The sequence below is a fragment of the Clarias gariepinus genome, chromosome 4 (genome assembly GCF_024256425.1).
Source record: "Clarias gariepinus isolate MV-2021 ecotype Netherlands chromosome 4, CGAR_prim_01v2, whole genome shotgun sequence".
Lineage (NCBI taxonomy): Eukaryota > Metazoa > Chordata > Actinopteri > Siluriformes > Clariidae > Clarias > Clarias gariepinus.
This window is the reverse complement of record NC_071103.1, coordinates 13,979,150-13,987,377: the sequence shown is the minus strand read 5'-3', so window position 1 is coordinate 13,987,377 and position 8,228 is coordinate 13,979,150.

The window sequence follows — 8,228 nt, the reverse complement described above, 5'->3', positions numbered from 1 at the left end:
CACATGCATGCTACATGATACTCTTTTATCGTAAACCAAGACTTGTTTGTTTTCCAAGTCGGAAACCGCGTTACTCGCAATCCGGGGTTTCACTGTACTCTCTTTTATGGCAATGGTTTGACCTAAAGGCAGAGGGCTCTTTCAGCAGCTTAATACAGTATATCCTACCACATTACAAAAGGTGCTGAGAAATGGTTTGAGGAATGATGCAAAGACTTCAAAGTGTTGACCTTGCCTCCAAATTTTCCAGACCTCTACACGACTGAGCATCTGTGGAATTTGCTGAACAGACAAGTCCAATCCATTGAGGTCCCACCTTTCAGAAATTAAATAATCTACTGCTAACATATTAGTGCTTAAATAACACATCTCACCTTTAGAGATCTTGTGGAGCCCATGCCTTTTATAAGTCAGAACTCTTTTGGTGGCAGACTTAAACAAAATTAGCCAGGTGGTTTTGTTATGGCTAATTAGTGTATTTTCTACTTCTAGGTAATATAATTCGTAAATATGATATTGGGTTCCACAGTTATGAGGGTGACATTGCATCATTTAGGAATCACAGGTACTGACCTAATAAAGTTTAGCAATGTGTAAGGATATTGAATGGAAATGCTTATTAACTTCTGACAAGACAAAAATATTTTTTTTCTTGGAGAACATGCAGTTAGAGGTAAGGTTTATGAATATATACAGTATATTAACTATGGAGAGTCTGTCTTTCATATGAATCTCATGTAATTCATATTATCAGCATAGCCTTCTTTTGCCCTCATAAATATTGCTAAGAAGTAAAATGACAAGAAATAGAATGTCATCACATGATGCAGAAAAAAAACTGGCTCATCTCACCTCTAGGTTAGATTATTGTAATGCCGTACTTTCTGGATGTTCCAGTAGATGTCCAGCAATTGAATCCCTACTAGAACTAAAAGGTATAACCACATCACCTCTATCTTAACCACACTGCAATGAATCACAATCAAATTTTGCACTAAAATAAAGTACTACTACATGAAGCAATGCATGTTTTTGCCCTGTTTAAAACTGCTGGTATTCTGACCTCCCAGGCCTACTTTAATTAAAAGATAAAGGATATTTGTTGGTAGCTCACATAATAAATGCTGCAGAAGTGGCAGATCTTACTTACAAAACCATACAATCATTGTCAGGAAATGAGGCTGATGTACGAAGCAATTGCAGTTTAACTTTACAGAGGTTAAATAAAACCAAACAATCCAAAACACATTAATCAAGATTATTGTTAAACAAGCAGAAGGACAGGTGATATTGGACACTGTAGCCCTTATATAATATAGTCATATATTCCTTATAGTCTTGCTGTTAAAGCTTTGACCCTTTTTAAAAATGCTATATACAAATAAAACTAAACTAAATAGAAACAAATTGATTTATATTAACTTAAAATTAACATTACCTATAACAATCAACAATTAAACACACAACATCTCTCTTATTTACCATATTGTAGTTGCCTAATGAGATACGATGCCAACATGGGTGACTTTTCTTACAAAAAGAAAATATCAGAAAATGTTAAAACATGGCTGTAATGGCGGGTCTGTGACCAGAGCACATAATCAGCCACATTCTCCTCGCACCTCGCAAAAATCGAAACCAAAGCATGTGTTTGGCACCTAGGATAGCTCTAAGGCGCAAGGTCCTATAATTTATCATGACTGACTCAGCACTCACCATTAGGCTCCAGATAAAAGGCCTGCTAAATGTCAGTGCAGACAGTTCTGTACTAGGTGCTTGACTTACATGCTGTTCTCTAAGCCAGGCTCAGCTCCGCCCCAAGGACTCTCAAACCCCGAAGAAGGAGCAGCGGCCAAATGTTGACTGCCTCCTAGGCTTCACCATTTTCCCATCAACAGACATCAACTGCTCCACATTCCCAGTGCACCCAGTTGCAGCAGAGTAGCCCAAGTTCCACTGCCCGACACCCCCCACCCCCAGATAAGCGCCTGCTAGAGCTTACCCCACATGATGATGTGGAAGCCTACCTTTAAACAGTGAGCATGCAAAGCCCCAGAGTCCTGCCATTGTGCCATTAAAGCCAAGGTGTACAAAATGCTTCAAGATGGCATCATAGAGGAATCGGACAATCCCTAGTCTAGCCCATGTTTCTGCGCCCAAGCCTAACGAGTCTGTCCATCTCTGCAAAGGGGTTGGGTGTCCCAATGAGGTCCCAGAATTTCATGCATGTGCAGTTTAGATTTACCAGAGTCCTCTTTTTTGTCTGATTAGAAAACCGGACGGTAAAACAGCATTATCAGGTACTATGTGGGAGAGCCATGTCTCCACGAAACAGAGAATCATACATGTCCCTCTGAAAATGAACTGAAGCGCTGCTGTCATCCAACTTGTTTTCTAAAGACTGAACATTTGCAAGTAGGATGCTGAGCAGTGGTGGGCTATGTGCCCTTCCATGCAGTCTGTGTTTCTTCCTCTTTTGTTTGTGTGGAGGCTTGTCGCATTCAATCAGGTCTGGGTTACGTAGGATCTTCCTCAGCCAGGAAGAGGTATCCAGGTTGGGTAAAACGTAACGGACACTGTATCCTAACTTTAATAGTGTTGTGAAGTCGTGATAGCACATGATGAAAAAAGTTAAAGGTCCTACACATTATATTTTTCATTAAATTTTAATATGATCTTTAGGGTCCTAATGAAAAGTTTGTATTATACGTTAATGAAAAATTCAAAAGGATTGTGTAAAAAAAACACTACTTTTACCTGGTAAAAACTAGCTCTGTTCTCAGCAACCTGTTTCAGTACATGCTAATTTAAATGCTCATGACCTCTGCTGAGCCCGCCACCCCCCCCCCCCCCGTTCTGTGGGGCGTGACACGTAGGGTATAGCCACGGAAGTGTAGTCCAGGTCGGGCAATGCTTTGGACTGCATTACCCACAAAGCATTGCCACAACGCAGTGCTTTGTGGGTAATGCAGTCCAAACTGGAAAACTATGGAATATAGAGCCCGAGCCTGTTTTCTTCAGTCGTTTTTGGTTTGATTTAAGTACGGAACCTACGCGGAAGTTTGTAATATCGCCTGACAACGCAGAAATTAAAAGAATGGACATGCATCGACCCGTTTGTCTTTCTCATCACTGCATGGGCATGAATTAACGGGCTGTTGCGCTGCCGCGAGCAACAACAACAACAAAAGTGGAGAAACTTACCGAGAGAGATACGGACGCGATGTGTTTACTGATGTGTTTACATGACTTCTTAATCTTCGACAGACATCGTTATAAACCATCTAACGTAACAAAGGTAAGCATAATATAGTTTTCCGACTACGTACACAGTTTGCAACTAGACAGTCACCTTAATGCATTTTTATTATAAACAGTGATTAGGGATTATATAGGGACGGATGTACATAGAGAAGAAGCCATAACCATGTTGTATGAGAGTATAAGTTAACTTACACTCCGCAGTCATCGTGATTATTAGAAAAGGCGATCTGCAAAGAGTCATAGTAAAATAAATCACACTCACCGAGCCTGGTGAAGATAAAGCAGGAACACGAAGCGTTAGTACAGATCCGATTTTTAGGAGCAGCTTCCTAGTAAAACCTGCTTTATATTGACCCGCGTTTATAAAGCAGTCTGGTGAAAAATTATTATCGCAAACATGAACGCATTTAGGTAAATCAGCGGGGACGTTAGCTTTAAAAACTAAATTCAGCCACTGCGTCCTCAGTGGCTCAGATACCTAACCCTAGGTAGGTACCCTAGGTCACTAACCCTAGGTAGTGAATGACGACTGCTGTGTTCGCTATTACACCCAACAACTGTACACAACACTCGCTTAGGCGTCATTTTGCTCCAGCGGCGAAAAAACAATGGCCGACAGCGTCTTCTCACTCGGGGCGGGTCTTTGCTAAAACACCAGTGTCAATCAACTTGTGTAGGAGCGCCCTCTTGTGGTGTGGCGTCACAAGGCAAGGCTTTTGCGATTGGCCTGATTTCAGAAGGGGCATGTTACTGTAATAAACGAAAAGAAAACCACTGGGCGGCTCTTTATCATCGTAGAGTGGTTGTGTACGCACTCTCCTAACACACAGTTTAGTCCAAACAGCTTAAAATAGTGCATGTAGTGCTGTATGACCCCTTTAAAGAACATAAAATAAAAACATAAAAAACAAACAGTTTTTCCGAAAGTCACACCATCTTGAAAGTTAGTGAGCGATAAAGCTGAATCTGGACTCAAGTCAAGATGAAAATAATTATTTAAATGCTTATTATGTACTGCAGGCTAACTTAACATGTACTAAGTTGGTAGACTTTTACGCAAGAAGATAAGTGTTGTAATACAGGCAAAAGACACTTTAACAAAGTATTACTTTATTTATCTCTTACAATTTGTTGGTTGATCTAACACAATAAATTGCAACTTTTGTGTGAAAAAACTACTGTACATGTCACAGTATTTATACCAACTTGCTGGATGCAATGACATAGTAAGCTGCTGGTAAGCTGGTAAAAGCTTTGTTCAATCTGATTGGACATAGTAATAACTCGGTTTGACCTCATCGAACCTGGTGAGTGCGTGATGATTTGTGTGAAAGGAAACTTGTGACAACATGATCGAGGCATTTAATACATGCACATTTTTTTTTTTCATTTTAACGATGTTCTTGGTGTGTTCTTTAATATTTTTAGTGGGAACTTTATGGTCGTTGTTTATGTTTATAACAAAATCTATTTATTTACAATAAATCTAATATGAATATTTTTTATAAACACTTAAACAATGTGTTGCATCTTCACTCGATCAGGTTCAGAGGTCCTAAAGTGTCCTTCTCTCATGTATGGATTTTGGTGGGGTAGAGGAGAATTTGCAACCATTTTTATCGACTACAGTAATTATCTGCAGATTCTGAAGTGATAGTACAACAAAGAACACCAGGGTTGTTTCCTTTCAAAACAAGTGAATTTTTATTACTTTTATTTTCAATTGAGCACTAACAGTCATTAACTTGTGATTGTAACCTCATTTGTGGAGTATAAAATGTCCTCTTTATGTCACACTCATTCTCTGCCCATTCTTCTCTACTTGGTTTTAGAGCCAAATATTGTTAAGCTGTATCATTAAAACCATCATTATATTTTAGACTGTGTACTTTTCTGATTAAGATGAATAAAATAACATTAGCTGTCCACTGCTGGTAGTGTTACAATAATAAACTGTTCAAAAGGCTATAAAAGGGTCTAGAAAGTAGAGCGATATATGTTGGCTATAACAACTCCTTTTTTTCTTCTAATATAATCACACGCTATACACATGGAAATGCTTTACACTCCCATAGCTGGGATTTCATGCAGCTTCACCAAGCTTTTAAGCCATTCGTGATTTTCTTCAGACTACATTTTTTAGGATAATTTTTTGGATAATTCTTAAAGTTAAAATCTCCTTAGTTGCTTCCTTTGTTGGATACAGGACAATAATTTGACCCTTTTGAAGAAACATCTTTTTTTCCTTCCCTGCTAAGCAGTATATAGTAATATGATGTGCTTTTTCAATTTAATACCTTTTTTGTGACCAGTTAGGATGTAGTCTAATTTCACCCTCTGTACCTATTCAGTTTTCCAAATATATGTTTTATTTACATGTATTTAGTTCCTGTACCTGTGTCCATATTCAGACAAAAAAAAAAGAAAAAGTGTCATGGCCTCATGATGATGCAGTAAAATGCATTTAGCAATACTACACATTCCTGGTTTCATGTCTGTTATGTAAAAACCCGGCATATGATTGTATCTTTTCCCTGCAGCCCTGAGACCCCGGTCTCAAATCATATATCTACAGTAGTCTGCAAAAAATGCCACCTTATCCTAAAAGCATTTTGGCTGTAATGCAAATTGCAATAACAATTAATAAAAGTTTAAATGTTATGTTTTCATGTGACAAAGTTTCAGTACCAGAAGAACTCATATTCTCCAGCAAGCTCATTAAAACATAACAACTATTTTACTTATACAGTAGTACTGTGCAAAAGTCTTGGGCACATACAAATACAGATTTGTGCAGTTTTATAAGAAAACAGCTGTTAGGTTTTACTGAGCTTGCTGGAGGATATGAGTTCTTCTGGTAACTTTGTCACACTCGCTCCTTTATATTTTTATGCAAATCCCAGAAGCGTACATTAGGTTTTTAGTTTCCATCTGAAAACTGGTCTGTCTTGTACTATATTTCTTTCTTGACAGCCATGCATATATTTTCCTGTAATGTTATTTATTTATTAAGTTACACCTGGAAATACTGAATGATTTTGTACATAATTATGCGACATGATAAAAATATATAACAAAATTGGTACAGGATATAATATGATGCCTAAGAACTTTGCATATTACTGTGTACAGTAATTGTCTGCAGCAATATTATCCCCTAATTATACAGCAGTTAGTTAGAGCAGAACAGCAGTTGGATGTTTAGCTACTGTATATGCATCATTCGACATCAAAGTTTTTCAATTACATAACTGTCAGTCATCAGCATGGGTGGAAGTCGGTTGGTATGGTCATTGAAGCACTTTCAGCAGTGAAAGAGGGGAGAGCAGCTGCCTGCCAAAACTCCAGTAATGGAAGCAAATCTGATAATGTTATTCCACCTTAAAGAACACTTTACCTTCTGAATAATTGCTTCTAAATCGTTTAGAATTGCTTCTGACCCATCTGCGTTATTTTGATTACTGATGATGCGAGCTACAAATCTAACTGGCTTTTAACACAAGGCTGAATCCCAAATTCTTCTCTAACCCATGATCAAGGGTATGACTAGGTGTGTGGAACAAGGAGGGACTGTACAACCCAGTGGAAAAGCTTTCCATTTAATTCAAGCTATTGCAAAAAAATGTACATCTGGTAGTTCACAAAGAACATCAGTATCTACAATATTTGTTGCCTTGTGCGTTTCAATAAAATCTTTTTAAACATCTATTTTGCTATTTCAATTATTTTACTGCAAATAATATATTTTCAGTGTAATTACCTTAAAATATTAAGTTCTGTCCCCTTTGCAGGTTGGTTCTACTCGAATGATTTTTTTTTTCTTGTCACTTGTGACAAATGGTTTACGTGCAATCAACTTACCAGGGTTTACAGTGTTGCATAAATTGTTTTGTTGTATAATAATAATAAAAAAACATGGTACGTCATTTATTTTAATTTTACACAAAAAAAAATTTGTCTTACTGATGTATGTACATACCGCCCCCTAGCGACTGGATTCCATACTGCATTATTTTACTTTGGTGCTGTCCATTGTCCTGTAACACATCACTTGACTTGTACACACACACACACACACAGACACACACAGAATCAGCAAGTGCTTGAGAGAACTGTATTTGCTAGCTCCTAACAGTGTTTATAATTAATGTTACAGTATATCAGAGGATCAAATTGATAGTAACAGTGTGAGTCAAAATAGTGGCTGGATGGAATGTTTATTTTCCCTGAAGCTGGCTAAGGACTGAACAGCATATGGTGTGTGCATGTAAGCGTCATATTTTCTTTCACAAATGTGAATATATTTGCACCTGATGCTGGCACAGTGACATCATGAGAGGAGCAGAAGGCGTGTGGAAAGACAGGCATGAAGGGAAATGTGAAAAGAAGAGAAAGAGACCTTTTCCACACGCATGAAAAAAGATCATGTCGTTTCTAATTAAGCAAAGCACATTTATTTCTCTCTCTCTCTCTCTCTCTCTCTCTCTCTCTCTCTCTCTTTCTCTGTGTGTGTGTGTGTGTGTGTGTGTGTGTGTGTGTGTGTGTGTGTGTGTGTGTGTGTGTGTGTGTGCACATCTGATCTGATGCAGTGCTTGATGCAGCAAATGTATAGTGCAGTGCTGAGGATGGGTTGAACCACTGCAGTCCTTTATTACAATGCACAGAACTGCGCTATGACCTAAGAGAGAGAAAGAGAAAGAGAGAGAGAGAGAGAGAGAGAGTAGTGTTGGGAGGGGTGACTGTGACTATGTGCGCTTCTTATACACTGGGGCTGTCACATTTAAACATTAAAATGTTGTTTCTCTGCTCTAGTTCTGAGCTGCAGTTCACTATAGCCCAAGGCCATCAGGCAGGTCAATTGATCACTGTGTGTGTGTGTGTGTGTGTGTGTGTGTGTGTGTGTGTGTGTGCATGTGCGTGTGCGTGTGTGTGTGAAAGGTTGAGTGGAGCTTTCTATTCACTAC